Below are 26,089 nucleotides of genomic sequence, written 5' to 3'. Positions count from 1 at the left end.
GTGAACTCAGCCTTTTCTTCTTGGAGTGACAGAGGACGAGAGGTGATCTGCTTGAAGTGTATAAGACGATTGGAGGCGTTGATCGTGTAGATAGCCAGAGGCTTTTTCCCAGAGCTGAAATGGCTAACATGATGGGGCATAATTTTAAGATGCTTGGAAATAGGTACCAAGGGGATGTCAGGGGTAAGTTTTTCACACAGAGAGTGGTGGGTGCGTGGAATGCACTGTCGGTGATGGTGTTGGAAGTGGATACTATAGGGTCTTTTAAGAGCCTCTTAGATGGGTATATGAAGCTTAGAGAAATAGAGGGCTATGCGGTAGGGAAATTCTAAGCAGTCTCTAGAGGAGGTTACATGGTCAGCATAACATTGTGGGCTGAAGGGCCTGTAATGTGCTGTAGATTTCTATGTTCATCGGATCTGGAGTAATAATTATTTCATTCTCTTTTACAGTTGTGTACTGGAAATGACATTAAACAATCTTGAATCACCTTGAAATTCATGAGTTTGAGGAAATAACCTCTCCTCGACTACCTTGTCAACCACTCCCATGATTCTATCTGTTAGAATAAGAGCATTTCTCATTTTCCTGAGCTCCTGAGAATATAGGCTCATCCTAATCAAAGGGAGTTGGGGTGTATGGGGTGTCAAGGGAGGGGTATCACCTCTGGTAAAGGGGCTGTCATGTCCATTCTGGGGCAGCTCACTCACCTTTGGTCCTCACCAGACACTCCGCTCTCACCTGTGGTCCCAAGTAACATGCAATAGTGGCCACAGCCGGGTAGCCGGCAGGTTCCTTAGCCCAGTGAGATAGGGACATGCCTGTCCTAGCATGTGAAGTCAGCTCTGGCAGACTGGATGGGTGAGATCATCAGTGATCCGACTTCCAGGAAGGCAGTTGTACAACCCTTCATGGAGAGCAAAGGACATGTTGAAGCATGGAAGTCATGGCCATCCACTACGGCCAAGGAAGACCCCAGTTTGTGATAACTGCTCATATCACTGGACCTGGACTTCTGAGGGTGAGAGAGTGGAACTGCCCCACTTTAAAAACTCCCCCACACAGGTTTCTTCATGCAGTTCACATTATGAATTGCACAAATCTAATTGTTATCGTCAGATTCAATGGGCAACCAATCAACCAAGTAAATGCTGACATTCATCTACTCACAGCTAATTACAATCTAAATGGAAGTGTGCTGATCATAAGACCAGGTAGAGGTGAGTGACAGATGCATTTAAAACATTTTAAACAGCTGTCCTGAGTTTTGCAGAAGGCAAGGCATTGTCCCAGCAATGGCTTCTGTCAAGCATTCTTTTCGGCTCTCAGAGGTAATGAAGCAGCTGTGTTTCATTATGAGATTGAGAAGATTTGGTATCTCACCAAAGACTCCAGCAAATTTCAACAAATGTACTATGGAGAGCATTCTAACTGGTAACATCACTGTCTGGTATGGAGACCCCACTGTCAAGATTGGAAAAAGCTGCAGGAAGTTGTAAACTCAGCCAGCTCCATCATGGGCACTAGCCTTCCCAGCATCGAGGACATCTTTTGATGCCTCAAGAGGTGGCATCAATCATTAACTACCCCCATCCCCCAGGACATGCCCTCTTCTTATCGCTTCCATCAGGGAGGAGGTACAGGAGCAGATGAAAGAGAACCTGCAGATGCTGGAAAATCAAGCAGCACACACAATGCTGGAGGAACTCAGCAGGCCAGGCAGCATCTATGGAAAAAAGTACAGCTGATGTTTTGAGCCGAGACCCTTCGGCAGAACAGCTTCTACAGGAGCAGCTTCTTTTCAGGAACAGTTTCTTCTCCATCATCCCATTCCTGAATGGACAATGAACCCTAGACTTTTTCCTGTTTTCATATAGTATGGTCTCCACAGAGCCCTGATCTCAACAGCATCGAGGCTGTCTGGGATTACCTAGAGAGACTTAAGCAAGTGAGACAGCCAAAGTCCGCAGAAGGACTATGGCGAGTTCTCCAAGATGCTTGGAACAAACTGCCAGCTGGTTACACAAAATATTGATTTGATTTAATTTTTTACTGTTTACTGCACTTTATAGTATTTTTTGACATTTGGAAACATTACTTTTGAAAGCATCTTCACTTTACAGAATTTCTTTACATGTGTGTGGTAAACTATGTATACCTGTCTGGACACGCCCCTCTGCTGACTGCTCCTGTGGCTCCTCCCACAGACCCCTGTATAAAGGCAGTTGGAGGCACTGCTCCTCCCTCAGTCTCCGAGATGCCGCGCATCATTTTGCTGCTAATACAAAGCCTATCGTTCACATCCCGTCTCCGAGAGTTATTGATGGTGCATCAATGTGTCTATATAGTACTGTGCAAAAGTCTATGCTTATGTACAATATATCACAATAATTGAATGAAGAAGAAATACAGTATGTATATATCACAATGAGGTATATTGTAATTTATAATATATTTTATGTGTTACATTGCACTGCTGCCACAAAACAACAAATGCCAGTAAACGTCAGTGGTAATAAATCTAATTCTGACTCTTCTCATTAATGAGATCACTTTACAGCCATCTCTAATGTACCCGATTCTGGCCCCAGAAATTCTAGATGGGTACATCCCTTTGTCAGAGGGTCCTGGTTATGGATTGAATCCAGTTAATTCAGCCGATTATGTCCTTGTTAGAAAGTTCTCCATTACAAGATTCACTGTATAGCCATGTTCCATCAGCGATAACACAATCACATCCTTCTTTAAATGCAGATTTTAAATCTTCACCCACTGCTCTCAGGGTGATCTCACAAACACTTTAATCCATTTCTGCAAGACTTTCTTCATTGGATTCCAACCCTTTGCAGTTCAGACCAATACATCTTTTGCCTTCCTGATGAAGGGTCCTGGCCTGTTTATTCCCCTCCATAGATGCTGTCGGACCTGCAGAGTTCCTGCAGCATTTTGTGTGAGTTGCTCTGCAGAATCTCCAGTGTTTGTGCTTTGCCTTCCAAATTGCTTCCTGCCATGTTCTGTACTGCCTGTGCAAGGATATCCTTAAAATTCAACATTAATTAGATCCTGAATAATTTGTTTAATAAAGACCTTTTTGCACTAATATTTGTTTATTAAATACCTTTTTCCTATTCCTTTGCACTAAAATAAAAATACATTATACTCCATATAACCATATAACAATTACAGCATGGAAACAGGCCATCTTGGCCCTTCTAGTCCGTGCTGAACGCTTACTCTCACCTAGTCCCACTGACCCGCACTCAGCCCATAACCCTCCATTCCTTTCCTGTCCATATACCTATCCAATTTTACTTTAAATGACAATACCGAACCTGCCTCTACTCCACTTGTCCAATTATCTAATCAGCTGAGCCCCTTTATTTTCATTTCTTTTCCACTTGTAGCTTACTTCCCAACGGTACTGTCTATCTTTTGCACAGACCAGAGGGCACAGCCTCAGAATAGGAAAATGCCACTTTAGGATGGAGATGAGGATTACAGGGGAAGGTAGGAGAATGGGGTTGAGAGGGATAATAAGTCAGCCATGATGGAATGGTGGAGCAGACTCAATGGGCCGGATGCTTTAATTCTGCCCCCAAGTCTTATGATTTTATTGTCTTATATCAAGCATCAATAATTAACTTTATTCACCATATACATTTACATCTTATGCAGAATAAAGAATTATATAAAAATAAAGGTAGAAGGATATTGAATAAAATATGCATAAATACATAAATACCAGTGAATAGCATTATAAACAGTGGTTTAAAGTGTTTACAGAGCAGTGCAGTAACAAGGTAACAGATAGGGGGTGTTGGGGGAGAGGCTAACTAGAATGGTTGATTGGATTAACTGCCCGAGGGAAGAAACTTCTAAGATGCCGTGAAGTTTTTTTGTTTTAATAGCTCTATTATGCTGTTTAGAAGGGAGCTTTTGGAAAAGGCAGTTTGCAGAGTGGGTAGTGTCCACAATGAGTTTTCTTCGTCCTGGACACAGGCAAGTTCTGCGGTAGTGGTAGACTGCAGCCAGTGACCTTTTCTGCTGAGCTGACAGTTTCCTGCATGTTCTGGATATTGTAAATGGATGCTACACCAAACCAGAGGCTGGGCTGAGGAAGCTCTCAATAATGGCAGTGTAGAATTGCAACAGCATGTTCTACTATATTATATAGCATGTAATATATATAATCGATAATATATAGCTGTCTCTGATGTTACCATGTGAACATTGGCTTTGAAAAGGTCAGAGTCAAAATCACGGAATTGTATTGTTTGAACTTCATTGTTACAGCCACAAGTAGGACTAGACTTGAAGGATAAACGTAGATTAGCTTTATTTGTCATATGTACATTGAAACATGCAGTGAGCTGCACCGTCTGCGCCAATGACCAATACAATCTGAGGACATTGTCATTCTCAGAATCCTTTCGCCCCTCTGACTCCTTGTTAGTGTGACAGACTACAGACTTCACAAAAGGGGGAGTCAGGGTAGTGCTCGTTGAGGGGGCAGTGGTGGGAAGGGTGAGCAGTTTTAAGTCAACATCTCTGACACTGGAAATCCAGAAGGCTGCTCCATTTTCTCTTTTAAAAATAGAGGCTTTTCGTACAGTTTACATCGCATATGGGGAGAAGGTAGGCAATGGGGGCTGAGAGGAAAAATGGATCAGCAATGACGAAATGGCGGAATAGGCTCACTGGGCGATATGCCCTTATGGTCTTTACACCAAGGGTGTCAATATCTCTGAGGAGCTACTCTGGGCCCAACATATTGATCTAATTACAAAAAGGCATGAGGGTGATGATATTTCCTTAGGAGCTAGGTATGTCACCAAAGACTCTAGCAACTTTCTACAGATGTATGGGAGAGAGCACCCAAGCTGATTATGTGCTCCCGGTGTGGCCCTTTCTATATTGGTGAGACCGACGCAGACTGGGAGACTGTTTCACTGACCACCTACACTCTGTCCGCCGGAGAAAGCAGGATCTCCCAGTGGCCACACATTTTAATTCCACGTCCCATTCCCATTCTGATATGTCAACCATGGCCTCCTCTATTGTCAAGGTGAAGCCACACTCAGGTTGGAGGAACAACACCTTAGATTCCGTCTGGGTAGCCTCCAACCTGATGGCATGAACATTGATTTCTCTAACTTCCTTTAATGCCCCTGCTCCCCTTCTTACCCCATCTCTTATTTATTCATCTATCTTTTTTCCCTCTCTCTGACCCTCTCACAATCTCTTGCCTGCTCTCCATCCCCCTCTGGTACTCTCCTCCCCCTTTCTTTCTCCCTAGACCTCCTGTCCCATGATCCTCTCCCGTCAGGACAGGTAGCAAGTGTCTCCTTGCTTCTGGCACCAACACAACATGCTCGCAGCTCACCAACTCTAACCCGTACGTCTTTGGACCGTGGGAGGAAACCGCAGCGCCCAGGAGACCCGCGTGGTCTTGGAGAGAACGTACAAACTTCTTAGAGACAGCGGCGGGAATTGAGCCCCGATCGCTGGCATTTTAAAGCTTTATGATAACCACCATGCTATTTGGTGTGCTGTTGAGAAAGGTGGCAGTGTCTTCCCTGGCCATTTGTAACCGCTCCTGTGCTGCACAGAATACCAGATCAAGGTTCTTTGGAGTGATCAATGAGCTTGTTCTTTGGAACTTTATTATTCCGTTGAAGCCTCCTTTGATTTATGCAATTAGGGTTGTAGTATCTCTCACAGAGACTCCTAATTTGTTTCAGCAATCCTTTGTTGGAAAGAGTATGGCAGGTGTGCCAAGATTCAACCAGTGAGGCAGACAACAAAGGCTTTGCCCCTGTTATCTAGGGGAGGGCTGAGTGCTAGCATCAGACGCCAGTTGATAACTGCTGACTTCAATGATGTGCTAATGGTGCACATGGATATGTTCAGTACTAGATCATAAGATTATTAGACATAGGAAAAAAATTAGGCCATTTGGCCCATTCATTCTGCTCCACCATTCAATTATGGCTGATTTATTATCCCTCTCAACCCCATTCTTCTGCTTTCTCCCTGTAACCTTTGAATCCATGACTAATCAAGAACCTATCAACCTCTACCTCCACAGATTCACCACTCTATAGCTAAAGAAATTTCCCCTCATCTCTGTTCTAAGTGGATATCTCTCTGTTTACTGGCTGTGCCCTTTGGTCCTAGACTCCCCCACTATAGTTAACATCCTCTCCACATCTACTCTATTCAGGCCTTTCAATGTTTGAGATTCCCCCACACCCTCCAACATTCTTCAAACCTGCAGTGAATTGAAGTCCAGAGCTTTCAAACATTAACCCTTTCATTTCCAGGATTGTGAATGTCCTTTGAACCCTCTCCAATGTCAGCATGTCTTTTCCTAGATAAGGGGCCTGGAACTGTACATAGTACTCATGAGCAGTCTGACCTGCGTCAGTATATTTTCCTGCCTTTAAGGTATAATTGCTTCTAGAGACTTCTCACTTTTCAGTAGCAGGAGTCATGCCATTTGAATCAGACTATCTTATAGGCTATTGTTATCACTGGATTTGTTATTTCTACTGTGAGCATGATAAGAAAAAAAATTACTTTCTCTTTGTTCTCTCCACTCCTCTTTCTTGTTTCCTGCTCTTGTAACAGTAAACAATCATAAGCAATAAATGTTAACTTCCGAAGATCCTTGGAATCACAGAAGTATCAGGATCTAACAATAAAGTGAGAAAATTATCTATCCATGCTCTTAGGTACTTCTGAGGTTCCCTTTGTTCCACTAAAATCCCATCGAGACAGTGTCAGTGTCACAAGACTAAGGAACTGATTACGGCCTTCAGGAAGGGGTAGATGAGTGAACGCACACACACACACACACACACACACACACACACACACACACACACACACACACACACACACACACACACACACACACACACACACACACACACACACACACACACACACACACACACACACACACACACACCCTCACTGAAGAGATCTGCAAGGAAAGAGCAAGCAGGTTCAAGTTCTTGGGTGACAATATCTCAGAGAGTCTGTCACAGGCCAACACATTGATGCAATCACACAGGAGGCACACCTATAGCTCTACATCATTAGAAGTTTAAGGAGATTTGGTATGTAGCTAAGGAAATTTCTACAAATGTACCACAGAGAGCATTCTGACCTGTTACATCACAGCTTGTTCCCCTCAGCAATCAGGTTTCCGAACAATCCATGAACACTATCTCTTTAATCCTCTTGTGCATTATATATTTTTTTTGACATAGTAATTTTTATATATTGCTGCTGCAAAACAACATATTGCACAACATTCATTAAGTCACTGGTATATTTAAAGCAGAGATTGATAGGTTCATGATTAGTCAGGGTGTCAAATGTTATAGAGCATAGAACATAGAATAGTACAGCACATTACAGGCCCTTCGGCCCACAATGTTGTGACAACCCTCAAACCATGCCTCCCATATAACCCCCCACCTTAAATTCCTCCATATACCTGTCTAGTAGTCTCTTAAATTTCATTAGTGTATCTGCCTCCACCACTGACTCAGGCAGTGCATTCCATGCATCAACCACTCTCTGAGTAAAAACCTTTCCTCTAATATCCCCCTTGAACTTCCCTCCCCTTACCTTAAAGCCATGTCCTCTTGTACTGAGCAGTGGTGCCCTGGGGAAGAGGCGCTGGCTATCCACTCTATTCCTCTTAATATCTTGTACACCTCTATAATGTCTCCTCTCATCCTCCTTCTCTCCAGAGAGTAAAGCCCTAGCTCCCTTAATCTCTGATCATAATTCATACTCTCTAAACCAGGCAGCATCCTGGTAAATCTCCTCTGTACTCTTTCCAATGCTTCCACATCCTTCCTATAGTGAGGCGACCAGAACTGGACATAGTACTCCAAGTGTGGCCTAAACAGAGTTTTATAGAGCTGCATCATTACCTCGCGACTCTTAAACTCTATCCCTCGACTTATGAAAGCTAACACCCCATAAGCTTTCTTAACTACCCTATCTACCTGTGAGGCAACTTTCAGGGATCTGTGGACATGTACCCCCAGATCCCTCTGCTCCTCCACACTACCAAGTATCCTGCCATTTACTTTGTACTCTGCCTTGGAGTTTGTCCTTCCAAAGTGTACCACCTCACACTTCTCTGGGTTGAACTCCATCTGCCACTTCTCAGCCCACTTCTGCATCCTATCAATGTCTCTCTGCAATCTTCGACAATCCTTTACACTATCTACAACACCACCAAACTTTGCGTCGTCTGCAAACTTGCCAACCCACCCTTCTACCCCACATCCAGGTCGTTAATAAAAATCACAAAAAATAGAGGTCTCAGACCTGATCCTCATGGGACACCACTAGTCACAACCCTCCAATCTGAATGTACTCCCTCCACCACGACCCTCTGCCTTTTACAGGCAAGCCAATTCTGAATCCACCTGGCCAAACGTCCCTGGATCCCATGCCTTCTGACTTTCTGAATAAGCCTACCGTGTGGAACCTTGTCAAATGCCTTACTAAAATCCATGTACAAATGTTTGTAGATCACATTCACTGCACTACCCTCATCTATATGCCTGGTCACCTCCTCAAAGAACTCTATCAGGCTTGTTAGATACGATCTGCCCTTCACAAAGTCATGCTGACTGTCCCTGATCAGACCATGATTCTCTAAATGCCCATAGATCCTATCTCTAAGAATCTTTTCCAACAACTTTCCCACCACAGACGTAAGGCTCACTGGTATATAATTACCCGGAGTATCCCTACTACCTTTTTTGAACAAGGGGACAACATTCGCTTCCCTCCAATCCTCCGGTACCATTCCCATGGACAACGAGGACATGAAGATCCTAGCCAGAGGTTCAGCAATCTCTTCCCTTGCCTCATGGAGCAGCCGGGGAATATTCCGTCAGGCCCCGGGGACTTATCCGTCCTAATGTATTTTAACAACTCCAACACCTACTCTCCTTTAATATTAACATGCTCCAGAACATCAACCTCACTCATATTGTCCTCACCGTCATCAAGTTCCCTCTCAGTGGTGAATACCGGAGAAGTATTCACTGAGGACCTCGCTCACTTCCACAGCCTCCAGGCACATCTCCCCACTTTTATCTCTAATTGGTCCTACTTTCACTCCTGTCATCCTTTTGTTCTTCACATAATTGAAGAATGCCTTGGGGTTTTCCTTTACCCTACTCGCCAAGGCCTTCTCATGCCCCCTTCTTGCTCTTCTCAGCCCCTTCTTAAGCTCCTTTCTTGCTACCCTATATTCCTCAATAAACCCATCTGATCCTTGCTTCCTAAACCTCATGTATTCCGCCTTCTTCCACCTGACTAGATTTTCCACTTCACTTGTCACCCATGGTTCCTTCACCCTACCATTATTTATCTTCCTCACCGGGATAAATTTATCCCTAACATCCTGCAAGAGATCCTTAAACATCGACCACATGTCCATAGTACATTTCCCTGCAAAAAACATCATCCCAATTCACACCCGCAAGTTCTAGCCTTATAGCCTCATAATTTGCCCTTCCCCAATTAAAAATTTTCCTGTCCTGTCTGATTCTATCATTTTCTATGATAATGCTAAAGGCCAGGGAGTGGTGATCACTGTACCCCCAGATGCTCACCCACTGAGAGATCTGTGACCTGACCCGGTTCATTACCTATTACTAGATCTAGTATGGCATTCCCCCTAGTCGGCCTGTCAACATACTGTGACAGGAATCCATCCTGGACACACTTAACAAACTCTGCCCCATCTAAACCCTTGGAACTAATCAGGTGCCAATCAATATTAGGGAAGTTAAAGTCACCCATGATAACAACCCTGTTATCTTTGCACCTTTCCAAAATCTGCCTCCCAATCTGCTCCTCGGTATCTCTGCTGCTACCAGGGGGCCTATAGAATACCCTCAGTAGAGTAACTGCTCCCTTCCTGTTCCTGACTTCCACCCGTACTGACTCAAAAGAGGATCCTGCTACATTACCCACCCTTTCTGCAGCTGTAATAGTATCCCTGACCAGTAATGCCACCCATCCTCCCCTCCCCCCCCCCACCCCCCATCCCTTTTAAAGCACGGAAATCCAGGAATATTGAGAATCCATTCCTGCCCTGGTGCCAGCCAAGTCTCCGTAATGGCCACTACATCATAATTCCATGTATGTATCCAAGCTCTCAGTTCATCACCTTTGTTCCTGATGCTTCTTGCATTGAAGTACACACACTTTAGCCCTTCTACCTTACTACCTTTACACCCTTTATTCTGCTTCTTTTTCCTCAAATCCTCTCTATGTGTTAGATCTGGCTTTACTCCATGCACTTCTTTCACTGCTCTATCGCTCCGGGTCCCATCCCCCTTGCAAATTAGTTTAAACCCTCCGGAACCATGCTAGCAAACCTACCAGCAAGGATATTGCTCCCCCTTGAGTTCAGGTGCAACCCATCCAATCTGTACAGATCCCACCTTCCCCAGAAGAGATCCCAATGGTCCAAAAATCTAAAACCCTTCCCCCTGCACCAACTCCTCCTAAAATGAGTTTGACACCCCTGAAATAGGCCATAGTTAGCATAGTTTCCTCAAAGGAAAACTGCCTGACAAACCTGCTGGAATTCTTTGAAGAACAAACAAGCAGAATAGACAAAGGAGAATCAGTTGATGTTATGTACTTGGATTTCCAGAAGGTCTTTGATAAGGTGCCATGCATGAGGCTGCTTAACAAGCTATGGACCCATGGTATTACAGGAAAGATTCTAGCATGGATAAAGCAGTGGCTGATTGGCAGGAGGTAAAGAGTGAGAATAAAGGCTGCATTCTCTGGCTAGCTGCCAGTGTCTAGTGGAGTTCCACAGGGGACTGTGTTGGGACCGATTCTTTTTACGTTATATGTCAATGATTTGGATGATGGAATTGATGGCTTTGTTGCAAAGTTTGCAGACGATATGAAGATAGGTGGAAGGACAGGCAGCTTTGAGGAAGTAAAGAAGCTACAGAAGGACTTAGACAGATAAGGAGAATGGGCAATGAAATGACAGATGGAATACAGTGTCAGGAAGTCTATGGTCATACACTTTGTAGAAGAAATGAAAGAGTTGACTATTTTCTAAATGGATAGAAAATACAAAAAACTGAGACACAAAGGGACTTGGGAGTCCTTGTGCAGGATTTCCCAAAGGTTAATTTTCAGCTTGAGTCTGTGCAACATTAGCATTCATTTCTAGAATGTGAATTCTAGAAATGAATATGAACGCAAGGGTATAATGTTGAAACTTTATAAAGCACTGGTGAGGCCTGGAGTGTTGTGAGTTGTTTTGGGCCCCTTACCCTAGAAAGGATGTGCTGAAACTGGAGAGGGTTCAAAGGAGGTTCAGGAAAATGATTCTGGGATTGAATAGCCTGACATACGAAGAGCGTTTGATGTCTCTGGGCCTGTGTTCACTAGAATTCAGAAGAATGAGGGGTGACTTCATTGAAACAAATTGCAAGGTGAAAGGCCCTGATAGAGTGGATGTGGAGAGGATGTTTCTTCTGGTGGGAGAGTCTAAGACTAGAAGACACAGTATCAGAATAGAGGAGCAGCCTTTTAGAACAAAGGTGAGGAGAAATTTCTTTAGTCAGAGAGTGATGAAGCTATGGAATTCTTTGCCACGGGCAGCTGTGGAGGCCAGGTCATTATGTGTATTTAAGGCAAAACTTAGTACGGTAGATTCTTTATTGGTCAAGGAATAAAGGAGTATAGGAAGAAGGCAAGAAACTGGGGCTGAAAGAGGAATTGGATCACCCATGGTGAAATGGCAGAGCAGATACGATGGGCCAAATGTCCTAATTCTGCTCCTATATCTTATGGTCTTATTGTGTTATGGTCTCCTGGTTTACATTAATAATCATACAACCTACTGATGTGCTGAGGGCAGCCTGCAAGTTAGCAACTTTCAATTCATTAGTGTTATTATTTCAGAAGACCTGTCCTGGACCCAGCTTGTAAATGCACCTTTGAAGAGAGCACAGCAGTACCTTTACCTCCTTAGGAGTATGACAAACTTCTGTAGATGTGTAGTGGGCAGTGTATTGACTGGCTGCATCACATCCTGGTATGGGAACACCAATGCCTTTGAATGGAAAATCCTATAAGAGGTAGTGGATTGAGCCCAGTACATCACAGGTAAAACCCTTCCAACCACTGAGTGCATATGCAGGAAACACTGTCGTAAGAAAGTAGCGTCTGTCATCAGAGATTCCCCACTACCACGGCCATGCTGTCTTCTCACTGCTGTTGTCAGGTAAAAGGTACACGAACCTCAAGACTCACACAACCAGGTTCAGGAAGAGTTACTACCCCTCAACCATCAGGCTCTTGAACAAAGGGTGATAACTACGCTCACTTGACCATCCATTGAGATATTTCCACATCAATGATCTCACACTGAGAAATCTTTATCTTGTTATCTCATGTTCTTGTTATTTATTGCTATTTATTTATATTTGCATTTGCACAGTTTGTTGTCTTCTGCAGTCTGGTTGATCTTTCATTGATCCTGTTATAGTTACTATTCTATAGATTTGCTGAGTATGCCCACAGGAAAATGAATTTTAGGGTTGTATTTGGTAACATATATGTACTCTGAGAGTAAAATTTACTTTTGAACTTTGCAGTGTTGCCACACATTCCAGTGCCAACATAGCATATCCACAATCCTCAGCAGAACAACACAAACAGCAGCAAAAGCAAAACCAGCCCCTTTTCCTCCCCCTCCCCCCTCCACCCACACAGACTGACAGACCCTCCAACCAAGTCAGGCTGTCGTCGGGCTTCCAGTCCTTGGCCTCAGAATCACAAACTCACAGAATCAGTTCTCTGACCACCAGACAAGACGAGCCAGGGCCTTTAGGCCTTTGACCTCCGGGATGGCCAACGTCAATCTTTGACCTTCGGGCCTCTAGCTAAGGACCCACTGACTTCAGTCTTTGACATTCAGGCCTCTACCTTGGACTTCAGATGTTGGGACCATCTTTACAGCTCAGCGGCTAAACTACGAGGACAAGCAGCGGTATGAACTGCGGCTGGTGGTATCAGATGGAAAATGGGAGAACCAAGCACTGTTAACGGTCAATGTCACCAACAAGAATGATGAGGCACCCGTCTTCACACAGAACGAGTACCATGGCAGTGCCAGGGAAGAGCTTGAAGAACAGCCGGTATTCGTCCTACAGGTCTGTGGCTCTCTTTATTCAGAGATACAGCCCGGTAACAGGCCCTTCTGGCCAAACGAGCCCGCAACACCCAATTACACCCATGTCTTCAATTAACCTACTCAGCTGTACACCTTTGGAATGTGGCAGGAAGCTGGAGAACCCAGAGACAATGCACGCAATCACCGGCTGAACGTGCAAACTCCTTACAGAGGGAGACGGAATTGAACTGGATCACTGGCACTGTGATAGTTACACTGGCTGCTAAACCACATCACTGGCACTGTGATAGTTACACTGGCTGCTAACCTGGGTCACTGGCACTGTGATAGTTACACTGGCTGCTAAACCACATCACTGGCACTGTGATAGTTACACTGACTGCTAACCGGGGTCACTGACACTGTAATATTAACACCAACTGCTAACCCGAATCACTGGTGCTGTGATAGTGTTATACTAACTGCTACCCTTGCAAATGTTTAGTGAAAATATGCTCCAGGTTCCAAAAAGTCTTTCCCTATTTTTTGCATTATTACTCTCTACAATTAACAAATAACCATTTGAATTTTCATTAAATTAGACATATGTGACAGCTTTTGATCACAAGATCAGGTGACACTTCATCTGCACGAATATTGGAGTCATGTACACCGTCTGGCTAAAGAAATTCCTTCTTATTTCCGTTTGAAAGGGACTCCTCTGTATTCTGAGGCTGTGCCTTCTGGTCCTTGACCCTCCACCTATTGGAAACATCCTCTACATCCACTCCATCTGGGCCTTTCGATGTCCAGTAGGTTTCAAAGAGATTCCCCTCATTCTTCTAAACTTTCAATGCCCAATTTGGAGTCATGGAATTTGCTATGGATTTATTGTGTAAGCCTACAAAAAAAAGAATCTCAGAGTGGAATATGGTGCACTTTGATAATTAATTTACTTTGAACTTTGAATGTGATATTTAAAACAGAGGTTGATAGATTCTGCGTTAGTAAGGGTATCAAAGGTTACAGGGAGAAGGCAGGAGAATGTGGTTGAGGGGGTAATAAATCAGCCATGTGTGGGTGGAACAGATTCAATGGGCTGAATGGCCTCAGTCTGCTCCTAGGTTTTACGGTTTTATGGTCTTATCACAGCCGATGCATAGAAGGTACATCACGAGATAAAACACAGATGTTGATTTTAGGCCAAAGAACTGTTCAAACTTCCCCTGCTCTCACCTCCATCCTTTCATTACGCTCCGCATACTTGAGATAGTTCACCATCATAAACAACAATTAGAGGCCAGAGATGAAACTGAGCTGCTGTGGAAAAGCATTGGCAACATGAGCACGTCAGTACAGAACACACACACTGTGTCAATAAGGAAGTTAACGTCATTTTCGGCCTTGGTTACAGCGCACAATACCTATCATTAATGTCACGAATCAAAATTCAAGATTGCTTGTTGTCATTCTTCACTACACGAGTGTAAAGGAAAACAAAATGCTTGTAACTCTGGATCTGATACAGCAGGTTTTTCAGCCACCGGGGTGAGGGAGGAGGCAGCTTATTTCCCAGCAGCCCCATTGAATCACGATTCTTTAGCAAGGGCAAATAAGAATAAGGCAGGAGAAAGAAGAGTGGCTGTTGCTGGAGTGGCCGTTGTGTGAGTGGATCAGGGTTAGAGTGGGAAGGCTGTGGCAGGAATAGGCTTGGGCAAGGGAAGTATCTGGTAAGTCTCTTCTTCATTCTTCGTCAGTTAGTGCAGACTTAGAGCAGCGAGAAGGCTCCAGGGGCTTTGTGTGAGATGCGGGAAGTCAGGGAGACCTCCAGTCTCCCGGGTAACCACATTGGCACCACGTGCACCGAGCTGCAGCTGTTCAGAGAGTGTATAAGGAACTGGAGCTGCAGATTGATGACCTTCAACGCATACGGGAAAACGAGAAGGTGATAGATTGGAGTTGCAGTAAAGTAATAACCCCTTAGAAACAGAAGGCAAGTACCTGGGGCGACTGTCAGGAGAGGGAAAAGGAACGGGAGTACCGCTATGGCCATTCCCCTCAATAATAAGTATACTGTTCTGGATACTGTTGTCGGGACGACCTAGCAGAGGGAAGCTGCAGTGACCAGGTCTCTGGCACTGATGCTGACGGTTTGGCTGAGAAAGGAATGCAGAGAAGAGGACAGCAGTAGTGACAGGGGATTTCATAGTTCGAAGAACAGACACAATATTCTGTGGACGTAATATAGACAACTGGGTGGTATGTTGTCTCTCAGGTGCCGGGGTCAGGGAATGTCTCGGATCAGGTCCACAACATTCTAAAGGGGGAGGGGGAGCAGTCAGAAGTCATAGTGCATATTGGCACTCATGAAATAGGTAGGAAAAGGGAGCAAGCCCTGAAGAGAGAATTTAGGGAGCTAGGTCAAAAGCTGAAAACAGGGCCTCATTGATAATACAATCCCTGGATTGCTGCCTGTGCCACGCACCAGTGAGGGTAAGAATAGGATGATCTGGCAGACGAATGCGTGTCTGAGGAAGTGCTGTGGGAGGCAGGGGTTTAGATTTATGCATCATTGGGGTCTCTTCTGGAGAAGGTTTGATCTGAACCCGAGAGGAACTAATGTCCATGCAGGCAGGTTTGCTACAACTAACTCGGCAGGGGGATGGGAACTGGAGTGATAGGGCTGAGGATGGGGCAGTTGGCATACAATCAGTGGCAGTATACACTGAAACTGCTAACAAGGAGAGGCTGATGACGAGGCAAAATTGCAGTCAGTGGGATGAGCTACAATGTAAAAGGACAACAAAATCAAAATGATGAATACAGGACTGAAGGTGTTATATTTGAATGCACGCAATTTGCAGATTGAGGTAGATGATCTTGTAGCGCAGGTAGAGATCACAGGTATGACATTATGGGCATCACTGAGTCACATGAGTCTGGTGACTAGTGGTGTGCCTCAGGGATCTGTACTGGGTACAATGTTGTTTGTCATATACATTAATGATCTGGATGATGGGGTGGTAAATTGGATTAGTAAGTATGTAGATGATACTAAGATAGGTGACGTTGTGGATAATGAAGTAGGTTTTCAAAGCTTGCAGAGAGATTTAGGCCAGTTAGAAGAGTGGGCTGAACGATGGTAGATGGAGTTTAATGCTGATAAGTGTGAGGTGCTACATTTTGGTAGGAATAATCAAAATAAGACAAACATGGTAAATGGTAGGGCATTGAAGAATGCAGTAGAACAGAGTGATCTAGGAATAATGGTGCATAGTTCCCTGAAGGTGGAATCTCATGTGGATAGGGTGGTGAAGAAAGCTTTTGGTATGTTGGCCTTTATAAATCAGAGCATTGAGTATAGGAGTTGGGATGTAATGTTAAAATTGTACAAGGCATTGGTAAGGCCGAATTTGGAGTATGGTGTACAGTTCTGGTCACCGATTTATAGGAAAGATGTCAACAAAATAGAGAGAGTACAGAGGAGATTTACTAGAATGTTACCGGGGTTTCAGCACCTAAGTTACAGGGAAAGATTGAACAAGTTAGGTCTTTATTCTTTGGAGCGTAGAAGGTTGAGGGGGGACTTGATAGAGGTATTTAAAATTATGAGGGGGATAGATAGAGTTGACGTGAATAGGCTTTTTCCATTGAGAGTAGGGGAGATTCAAACAAGAGGACATGAGTTGAGAGTTAGGGGGCAAAAGTTTAAGGGTAACACGAGGGGGAATTTCTTTACTCAGAGAGTGGTAGCTGTGTGGAATGAGCTTCCAGTAGAAGTGGTAGAGGCAGGTTCGATATTGTCATTTAAAGTAAAATTGGATAGGTATATGGACAAGAAAGGAATGGAGGGTTCTGGGCTGAGTGCGGGCCAGTGGGACTAGGTGGGAGTAAGCGTTCAGCACGGACTAGAAGGGCCAAAATGGCCTGTTTCCGTGCTGTAATTGTTATATGGTTATATGAATGAAAGAAGATTATAGTTGGGAGCTTAACATCCAAGGATGCACATTGTATTGAAAAGGCAGGCAGAGGGGTGGCTCTGTTAGTTAAAAAATAAAATCAAATCCTTAGAAAGATGTGACTTAGGATCAGAACGTGAAAAATCCTTGTGAATAGAGTTAAGAAACTGCAAGGGATAAAAAAATCCTTAATCCTATACACAGGCCTCTGAACAGTAGCCAGGATGTGGGCTACAAATTACAGCATGTCAAAAGTACAATAATATGATAGTCATGGGGGATTGAGAAAATCAGTTTGGTGCTGATTTTGGTGTGAGAATTTGTAGAAGCCTATAAGATGTTTTCTAGAGCAGCTTGTGGTTCAGGCTACTAGAGTATCAGCTATTCTGGATTGGGTGTTGTGTAATGAACCAGATTTGATTAGGGAGTTTAAGATAAAGGAACCCTTAGGAAGCAATGATCATAATATGTTAGAATTCACAGTACAATTTGAGAAGAAGAAGCTAAAGTCAGATATATCATTATTACTGTGGATAAAGGAAATTGCATAAGTATGGGAGAAGAGCTGACCAAAGTTGATTGAAAGGGAACTCTAGCAGGGATGATGGCAGAGCTGCAGTGGCTGAAGCTTTGGGAGCAATTCAGAAGGGGCAAGATAGATACATCTGAAAGAAGAACAATTATTCTAAAGGCAGGATGACACAACTATGGCTGACAGGGAAGTCAAAGCCTACGTAAAAGCAAAAGACAGGGCATATAACAAAACAAAAATTAGTGGGAGGTTAGAGGATTGGAAAGCTTGCAAAGACCAATGGAAGGCAACTAAAAAAAGCATAATGAGGGAAAAGATGAAATATGAAGGTAACCTAGCCATTAATATCAAATAGGTTGCCAAATTTTTTTTCAGATATACAAAGAGCAAAAGGGAGGCAAGAATAGATATCAGACTGCTGGAAAACGACATGGAAACTTTAGTCCTGCTGAAGGGTTTCAGCCCAAAACAGCAACTGTACTCTTTTCCATAGATGCTGCCTGGCCTGCTGAGTTCCTCCAGCATTTTGTGTGTGATGCTTGGATTTCCAGCGTCTGCAGATTTTCTCTTGTTTCTGAAAAGGCAGTAATGGGGGGCATGAAAATGGTGGACAAACTGAATAAGTATCTTGCATCAGTCTTCATCGTGGAAGACATCGGCAGTATGTTGGAAGTTCTAGGTTTCAGGGGCATGAAGTGTGAGAAGATTCTTGTGAATCTGAAAGGTTTGAGGGTAGATAAGTCACTTGGAATAGATGGTGTACACCCCAGGGTTTTGAAAGAAGAGGCTGAAGATTGTTCAAGGATTAATTGATTCTGACATAGTTCCAGAGGACTGGATAATTGCAAATACCATTCCTCTCTTCAAAAAAGGAGAGAATAAGAAGAAAGGCCAGTTAACCTGACCTCAGTGAATAGGAAGACTTGGAGTCAATTGTTGAGGATAAGATTTGGGGTACTTGGAGGCCCATTTTAAAATCGCCTTCCCAAGCACCTTCTCCATAGTGATAACAATCAGAGTGGGGAACAGAAAAATGGAAAGAGGGTAAATTAAAACTGTTTCAATGCATTCTGACTGAATAAGAATGAGGACCTCGATTTGTACCTTACAGAGATATGTGATAATCAAAGCTGCTTTTTCTGACTCACACATAATATACTGAACATGAATTTCCCAATAGCAGTTTCTGGGAAATTAAAATTACTCAACATATGTATTTATAGAATCATAGTGTACTATGGTACAGCAACAGGTTCTTTGGCCCATCTAGTCCATGCTGAACTATTATTCTGCCAGTCCCATTGACTTGCATCTGGACCATAGCCCTCCATACCCCTCCCATCCATGTACCTATCCAAACTTCTCTTGAAGTCGAACCCGCATCTACCAATTCCACCGGCAGCTCATTCCTCACTCACTTCACCCTCTGAGTGAAGAAGTTTCCCCTCATGTTTTCCTTAAATATTTCCCCTTTTACCCTTAACTCATGATCTCTAGTTCTATTCTCATCCATCCTCGGTGGGAAAAGCCTGTTTGCATTTACCCTCTCCATACCCCTCAAAATCTTGTGTAACATTTTATACAACTTCAACACAACCTTCCTGCTCCTGTGCTCAATAAGGCCATCAAACCAAGACATGGGAGCAGAAGCACACCGATCAGCCGACTGAGTCTGCCCTGCCATTCCACTTATAATCCCTCCCAACCGCATTCTTTTGCCTTCTCCCCATAACCTCAGACGCCCTAACCTAGCATTTTTCACTTTAAATCTGCCCTGTGACTTGGCCTCCACAGCCATCCATATCAATGAATTCCACAGATTAACATTAACCCTTTCATTCTGTAAACCTCCTCTGGACCCTCTCCAATGTCATTGTTGCCAATATAAAGAGCCCAAAACTGCTCACCATATTCCAAGAGCAGTCTGACCAATGCCTTATAAAGCCTCAGCTTTTATATTCTAGTCCTCTCAAAATGAATGCTAACATTGCATTTGCCTTCCTCACTACTGACTCAAACGGCCTGCACTAGAACCCAGGATGCAAACTCTCAAGTTCCTTTTAACCTCTGATTTTTGAATTTTCTCCCCATTTAGAAAACAGTCTACGTCTCCATTCTTTCTACCAAAGTGCATAACTGTGCACTTTCCTACACTGTATTCCATTTACAACTTGTTTGCTCATTCTCTTACTAAATCCTTCTGAAAATCCCCTGCTTCCTCAGCACTACCTGCCCCTCCATCTTATCTAGATATCATCTGCAAACTTGGCCATAAAGCATTCAATTCTGTAAACTGCATTAAGTGTACCTTCTATATGCAGCAGTAGACTTACTAAACTGAGAAATGTATGGTGGTGATACAGTTCCCTCGAGCTTTTACTCTAAAGTACAAAGGGCTATGATTTAGTGGTCATTACAGCGATGTGGTGGCAGAGTGGAGAGGATTTGGAATTAAATATCCAAGGATATCAGGTAATACGGAAGGACAGGCAGGAAGGTAAGGGAGGTGGGCTAGCATCCTTAATTAAGGATGAGATCGGGGCGATAGTGAGAGACAAAATAAGATCTAAGGGGCAGAATGTTGAGTCCATCTGGGTAGAGATTAGGAATAGTAAAGGGCAAAAAACCACTGGTGGGGGTTGTCTATTGACCACTGAATTATAACATGACAGTGGCACAGGCAATAAACAGTGAATTATCTGAGGCATGTAAGAACAGAACTGCATTTATCATGAGGGACTTTAATTTGCACATAGATTGGGTGAAGCAGTCCTGAGGAGGACTTCATAGAATGCATCCGTGATGGCTTTCTTGAACAGCATGTTACTGAACCTACCAGGGAACATGTTATCTTGGATCAGGTCCTGTGCAATAAGACAGGTAAAATTAGTGAGCTTGTCGTTAGGGATCCTCTTGAAAGAGTGATTACAGTATTATTAAGTTTCTTATACAAATGGAGGGTGCAGTAGTTCGGTCGAAAACCAGTATATCATGTCTAAATGATGGAGATTGCAATGGGATGAGGGAGGATTTGGCTAGTATGGACTGGGAAGTCTTTCAAAGAGATTCAGCATGGATTCAGCAATGGTGGGTCCTGTTTGACAAATTCGCTGGAGTTCCTTGAGGATATAATGAGTGTAGTGGATAGAGGGGAACAGATAAATGTTATTTACTTGGATTTCCAGAAGGTGTTCGATAAGATGCCGCATAAAAGACACATCCACAAGATAAGGATACATAGAGTTGGGGGTGATGTATTAGCATGGATAGAGGATTGGTTAACTGAAGTTGGGCCACACGGGTGTTACTCTGGTTGACAATCAGTGGTGAGTGGTGTGCCGCAGGGCTCGGTGCTAGGACCACAACTGTTCATGATATACATTAATGATTTGGAAGAGGGGACCAAGTGTAGTGTATCTAAGTTTGCTGATGACACTAAATTGAGTGGAAAAGCAAACTGTGCAGAAGATATGGAGAGTTTATGAGAGATATAGATAAGTGAGTGGGCAGCAGTCTGGCAGGTGGAATACAATGTTGGTAAATGCAAGGTCATCCACTTGGGAAGGGAAAATGGAAAAGCAGATTATTATTTAAATGGTAAAAAAAATGCAGTCTGCTGCTGTGCAGAGGGACTTGGGAATGTGTGTGCATGAATCACAGAAGGTTGGTCTGCAGGTGCAGCAGGCTAAGAAGGCAAATTGGATGTTGGCCTTCATTGCTAGAGGGTTTGAATTTACGAGCAGGGAGTTTATGTTGTAAATGTACGAGGTACTGGTGAGGCCACACCTGGAGTACTGGGTGCAGTTCTGGTCTCCTTGCATAGCAGGGAAATTAAGCGTTTTGGGGAAAAGGCAGGTAGGTGGAGATGAGTCCATGGCCAGATCGGCCATGATCTTATTGAATGGCGGGGCAGGCTGGATGGGCCAGATGGCCGACTCCTGCTCCTATTTCTTATGTTCTTATTAAAGCAAAAAATTCTATATAACAGAAACCTCAGCCATGTTACTATGGTAACTTCCATCAGGATCTGGACCAGCTGGAAAAATAGGGCTGAAAAATGGCAAGTGGAATTTAATACAGACAAGTGTGAAGTGTTGAACTTCAGTAGCACCAACCAGGGTTGGTCTTACACAGTGAACGGTCGGGCACAGAGGAGTGCGGTAGAACAAAGGAATCTGACAATACAGGTCCACAATTCATTGAAAGTGGTGTCACACGTAGATGGGGTTGTAAAGAAAGTTCTTGGCGCATTGCACTTCACAAGTCAATGCATTGAGTACAGAAGATGGGAGGTTATGTTGAGGTTGTATAAGATGTTGGTGAGCTCTAATTTGCAGTGTTGTATGTAGTTTTGGTCGCCTACCTACAGGAAAGATGTAAGTAAGATTGAAAGAATGCAGAGAAAATTTACAAGGATGTTGCTGAGACTGGAGGACCTGAGTTATAGGGAAAGATTGAATAGGTTAGGACTGTATAGCTTTGAATGTAGAAGATTGAGGGGAGATTTGATGGAAATATACAGTATCATGAGGAGTACAGATAGGGTAAATGCAAGCAGGCTTTTCCACTGAGGTTGGGTGGGACTACAGCTAGAGGTCAGGGGTTAAGAGTGAAAGGGGAAAAGTTTAAGGGCAACATGAGAGGAAATATCTTCACTCAAAGGGTTGTGAGAGTGGGGAATGGGCTGCCAGCACAAGTGGTGGATGCAACTTTTATTTCAACGATTAAGAGAAGTTTAGATAGGTAAATGGATGGTAGGGGTATGGAGAGCTATGGTCCAGGTGCAGGTCCATGGTTCGGCATGAACTAGATGGGCCAAATGACCTGTTTCTATGCTGTATTCTATTCTATGACTCTACCCCCAACTGCTTCCATTTCAATCAATGCATAATCAGCATTAAGGAAATGGTTGTTCTAAAAATCTATAGCGATGAATAAACCTCGCAATTATCTCAGCTCCACCACACAACATCTACCAGAGGCCTTCTTAACCAGCGGCAACCTTCAGTAACTTCTAGGCCATACCTTAGTCTGGTTCTGAAAGCATATAATTTTTACTGTTTTAAAATTCAAATAACTCATTCATCAAACAAATCTATCTTGAGTCCTTGACAACCCATGTAATCAAAAAGCATTTAAAATGCAATTGAGGTGAAAACAATGAGTTAATGAGATCTGGTAGATGCTGGAAATCCAGAGTAACACACACAGAGTGCTGGAGGAACATGTATGGAGGGAAATAAAGAGTCGATGTTTGGAACCAAGACCTTTCATCAGGAGTGGAAAGGAAGGAGGGCGAAGCCATAGATCTGCAGTGTAGTAATTATACTGCACAAACTCTGGGTACATTTGTGATTGTTTTTTAAACATAGAACAGTACAGCCCAGTACAGGTTCTTCAGCATACAATGTTGCACCAACATTTTAAACTACTCGAAGATAAATCTAACCATTCTCTCCTACATAGCTGTCCATTTGTCTATCATCCATGTCTCTATCTAAGAGTCTCTTAAATGCCCCTAAATTATCTGCCTCTACCAACACCTGTGGCAGGGCATTCCACACACCCACCGCTCTGTAAAATACCTACCCCCTATACTTCCCTCCAATCACCTTATAATGGTCACATACAAACAAGCTGGATGAGCTCAGCAGGTCGGGCAGCATCCGTTGAAATGAGCAGTCAACGTTTCGGGCGGGTCTCGGCCCAAAACATTGACTGCTCATTTCAACGGATGCTGCCCGACCTGCTGAGTTCATCCAGCTTGTTTGTGCGTGTTGATTTGACCACAGCATCTGCAGTGTACTTTGTGTTAACCTTATAATGATGCTCCCTCATTTTAACCATTTCCACCCTGGGGGAAAGGTCTCTGATTATCCACTCACTCTACGCCCCTTGTCTTTGTCTACAACTCAATCAAAGCACCTCTCATCCTCCTTCCCTCCAAAGCAAAAATGTTATATGTTAATATGTTATTTTAATTCCAGTTTTATAAGAGATGGTAAGCATTGTTTTTCATGACAAACCATACAGAATATTATCCACTCTTTCTTAGTTCCAACTGATCAATAAGAATAACACAGCCATTCTACAGTGCAATAGTATAGAATGTTTCTTAAATGTACAGATTAATGTGAAGAGCATGTGGAAGGCAAAATTAAGTCTACATGCAGAAGCACGTACAAAGGGAAGTATAGAAGGAAACTGCTGTAAACTCGTTGGACCAGATTGTAGAAGGTTGTATTAATTGGGCGGGTCTCACTAACAACCCCAGACAGTCACCATTTTTACAAAGAAACAAACTCATTACCAATCCTTTTCACAAATACCTGCCTCAGCCTCCAGTCAGAGCCATGAAACAAAAACTAGAAAACCTTAAATCAGTCACAAAAGCATAAATTGATCAGTAGAACGCATAGAATCACAATTCCATTTTCCATATCAATCTGAAAATGCATTGAACAACAATTTTCACAACATATGCCAGTGATATTAAACCCTTTTCTGATTCTGAGAAGCTCAGGCACCCTGCGCTCTTTGTTTCCATATTAATACAATCAATGATTTTAAAATACATAATTTTGATCAACTATAGAAACGTTTTCTTCACCTATTATAAGTTCAATTACAAGCGTGCCACCATCGGTCATTTGCAGAACATTTCACCACCCTGTGTCCTCAAACAACACAAGGCTTTAGAACAATGCACACACACACACACACACACACACACACACACACACACACACACACACACACACACACACACACACACACACACACACACACACACACACACACACACACACATAACGCTGGAGGTCAGGCAGCATCTATGGAAAGGAAGAAACAGTCAACGTTTCAGGCTGAGACCCTTCATCGGCACTAGATACAGCCCCCGAGAGTTCAAAACCCAACTACCACCACAGCTGAATTATCATTCTAGACGTATATGTATGAAATGAATTTTCAGTTACCTGTCGATCAGGCCGCTGCCTTTTGCTTGATCCCTCTTTGGTTCGGAGTCTGAAGCTAACAAGGCCTGAAGCTGATACCAGTATGACTTTGTCAAAGTTTAACTGTCACTTTATTGCTGTTAATGGTTCACCTGGATGCATACCTCATAAAATTCTAATAGCCAGAAAGATCCCTGAGTCAAATTGTTTCAGACATATACAAAGGTGCAGTAACAGTCAGCTTACAGTACGGCCACACCCACAGTATAAATATCAAATGATATGAAGACACACCTCTTGGTCGAAACCATTCGCTCTTTGAATTTCCATATAAGTTAAGCTGTTTGTATTTATTTTTAAATCCAATTTCAGAATTTGTATCACATCTTTACTCCGCACTCAAACAATTATATGCTTCTTTCAATCCAGGCTATCTTTATTTATTTTATATAAAAGTGGTGGTACTGTCAATTATTTTTAGATATTATAATCTTGTCTTTAAAAAGAAGTTTGGTTTTATTTATCACCTGTACATCGAAACATTGAAACGTACAATGAAATGCATGATTTGCGTTAATAACCAACACGGTTATGGGTCAGCCTGTGGGTGTTGTCGAGCTTCCAGCACTGACACAGCATGCCCACAGCTCACTAAGCAATTAACACACACAGCAATTAAGAAATAAATAATCTGTTTTTCCAAATGGATCCACCTTTATTTATTTCATATAAAAATAGTCATCATGATTATTATTTATAGATCATAAGGCAAAGGATTAGATCATTCAGCCCATCGAGTCTGGTCTGCCATTCTATCATGGCTGATTTATTATCCCTCTTGACCCTGTTCTCCTGCCTTCTCACTGTAACTCTTAACACACTTATTCAAGAAGCTTTCAACCTCCACTTTAATATATTCAATGACCTGACCTCCACAGCCGCCTGTGGCAATGAATTCTACAGGTTCACCACCCTCTGGCTAAAGAAATTCCTTCCTGTCTCTATTCTTAATGGACGTCCCTCTGTTCTGAAAATGTGCTCTCTGGTCCTAGGCTCCCCTATCTTCTCCACATCTACTCTATCTAGGCCTTTCAATATTTGATAGCTTTCAATGAGATCTCCCCACATTATTTGAAATTCCAGTGAGTACAGGCCCAGAGCTATCAAATACTCCACATAGATTAACCCTGTGATTTCCAGAATCATTTTTGTGAACCTCCTCCAGACCCTCTCCAATGCCAGCACATCTTTATTTAGATAAGCCCAAAACTGATCACAATACTCCATGTGGTCTGACCAATAAAGCTTCAGCATCACATCCTTGCTTGTATATTCTAGATCTCTGGACATGAACGCTAACATTGCGTTTGGCTTCCTCACCAGCCACTCAACCTGCAAGTTAACTTTCATGAGAGTTTAAAGATAAGATTAAAATATCTTTAAA

General features: G+C 43.1%; 1 protein-coding gene across 1 annotated transcript in view; it reads right to left on the bottom strand.

Moving 5' to 3' along the window:
• Positions 1-24,897, bottom strand: part of cdh17 (cadherin 17, LI cadherin (liver-intestine)) — a 180,159-nt gene extending 155,262 nt beyond the window's left edge. The window contains exon 1 of the mRNA XM_073027435.1: positions 24,667-24,897. The gene's annotated coding sequence lies outside the window, so the exon portion shown is untranslated. The remainder of the gene's footprint in view (positions 1-24,666) is intronic.
• Between the last annotated feature and the right edge of the window lie 1,192 nt (positions 24,898-26,089).

Source organism: Hemitrygon akajei, chromosome 1 (genome assembly GCF_048418815.1).
Source record: "Hemitrygon akajei chromosome 1, sHemAka1.3, whole genome shotgun sequence".
NCBI lineage: Eukaryota > Metazoa > Chordata > Chondrichthyes > Myliobatiformes > Dasyatidae > Hemitrygon > Hemitrygon akajei.
This window is presented reverse-complemented; position numbering and strand designations above follow the sequence as displayed.